The sequence below is a fragment of the Eptesicus fuscus genome, chromosome 1 (genome assembly GCF_027574615.1).
Source record: "Eptesicus fuscus isolate TK198812 chromosome 1, DD_ASM_mEF_20220401, whole genome shotgun sequence".
NCBI classification, from domain to species: domain Eukaryota; kingdom Metazoa; phylum Chordata; class Mammalia; order Chiroptera; family Vespertilionidae; genus Eptesicus; species Eptesicus fuscus.
Genome location: NC_072473.1, coordinates 21,460,214 through 21,462,253, shown reverse-complemented (window position 1 = coordinate 21,462,253; position 2,040 = coordinate 21,460,214). Strand labels below are relative to the sequence as shown.

The 2,040-nt window shown below is 62.0% G+C and overlaps 1 pseudogene; it reads right to left on the bottom strand.

The window, feature by feature from the left end:
• Nucleotides 1-426: 426 nt before the first annotated feature.
• Nucleotides 427-1,485, bottom strand: LOC103297866 (ETS-related transcription factor Elf-3-like; annotated as a pseudogene).
• Nucleotides 1,486-2,040: the final 555 nt, after the last annotated feature.

Here is a 2,040-nt window from a genome sequence, read left to right as displayed (position 1 = left end):
AAAAACAGATCTCTATGTACACCTGGCGCATCTGTAGCACATAAATTAGGGAGTGCTCTGACCCCTGCCCACGGAGCCCACACATTGGGAGGTAGGCGGACCCAGTCCAGGGAGGAGTGCAGGCCCTGTCCCCTGGCTCACGGTGCCCTGGGTCTCCTTGCCCCCGGGCCTCCGACTGGGGACCCAGCAGAAGGAAGGCGGCGTTGGCAGCCTGCTCCGGATTGGGCATCAGGAGGCCCCGTAGAAGCCACACTTGCAACATTGACACCGAACAAGTCACTTCAAACCAAGGGCTTGTAATTCCACGAGGCGGGGGCCGAGGAGACCCTGAGCCTCTGCTGGGTCCACAGAACAGCAGTCTTCCCCATCGATTGATCGGGGCCACGGCCTCAAGTCCACGTGTCTGATTCGGGTCCACTCAGACCCTCAGTTCCCACTCCCGACCACCTCCTCCTCCTTCCAGACAAACTTGTAGACGAGCCACCGGCCGTCCACGCGCTCCAGGATCTCCCGTTTGTAGTAGTACCTCCTGGCCCGGCTCAGCTTCTTGTAGGTCATGCTGCTGTTCGTCTTCTGGCCCCACAGCTGGGCCACGGCTCGGAGCGCAGGAACTCGAACACGCCCTCCTGCCGGTGCTCCCACTTCATCAGGCCCTCCTTTAGCTCCGGGTGGATGAGGATGTCCGGGATGATCTCCCACAGGTGGGTGCCTCTGGGGGCGTGATTGCTCTTCCGGCCCTCCACACTGTCCCGAGTCTCTCGTTCAGCTTCGGAGGCGGCCTCGCTTCCACTTCCCGTGCTTGGGGTCCCCCTTCTTGTAGTCAGGGCAGTCTGCCCTGGAGAAGAGCTCGCTGTCCCTGGGGTCCAGGTCCAGGTCGCTCTTCCCTCCCTCCCCCGCCCCCGAGTTGGAGGCACCCAGAGGCACCAGTCCCTGCGGTGGAGGTGAAACCAGTGGAGACATCCCAGCTGCCCATGGAAGGGGACGGGGACGGGGACGCCCCGCCCCCCCCACCCCCTGCGCCATAGCTGCCCAAGTTGTAGGGGCTGGGCTTCCGGCATCTCCAGGCCAAAGGAGCTGCCCTGGTCAAAGGGACTGGGGCCCCCAGCGTCTCCTGGAACGAGGTGCTGTCCTGCTCCAGGAGATCAGTGATCCAGCTAAGCTCGTCCGGGAAGCTGGATGTGAGGTCCCACAGCTGGGCGTAGAGCTGGTCCCCCAGGGGCCCGAAGACCAGCCGCAGCTCCTTGGGCGCGCAGCTGCAGAGCGCCGCCCCATCCATGTTGCAGCGCGAGAAGTCGGTGGTGCTGGCGTCAAACTTGTTCTTCTCCACCTGATAGCTGATCCAGTTGAGCACCTGGGCCTTCGACCAGAACTGGAGCTGTTCCCGTGACCAGCTGGCCTTCTCTGGGCCCTCGGGCGGCATCTGGGGTTACTCAGGGACAGAACGAGGTCGTCGGAACCAAAAGCAGCGGCGGCGGTCGTGGGGGGGAGGGGGGGGGGTGGTGGTGTGCGTGTGTGTGTGTGTGTGTGTGTGTGTGTGATCCTCTGGGCTTTACATGGTTACATGACGCTGAAGTAGTTACTGAAAACGTTGCTGATCTCACACGGGTTGCGGCCATGGGGCTCCAAAGTGGCGGTGCGGGAGGACGCGGCGGGCAGGCGGGCGGGATGGCGGGACCGCAGGCACCGGTAACGCAGGAGGCAAAAGCTCAGCAGGTAATCCAACCCTCCACTCTTTAAATCGTTTTTCACTACTTTCCCTGCCTGGAAGCTCTCACCACTCCCTTTGTTCTCAGGTGCTTCTGGTTTTCTATGGGTCTTCACTGGCCATACCTAGTTCTCTGTCCTCTCTAACACGCACTGGGCCGGCCTCAGCCCCACAGAGACTACAGTGTTCTGCTGCTGAGGTCCCTCCTGTGGCCTGCTCTCTAATTGCTCCCTTCCTCCGCTGGTTTGCATTGGTTCCCTGCTTCCCCGGAGTACCCCCTGCCTTCTTCTCATCAGAGATGCTGTCCTTCCAGTCCACATCCAGTCAGGAAGTCT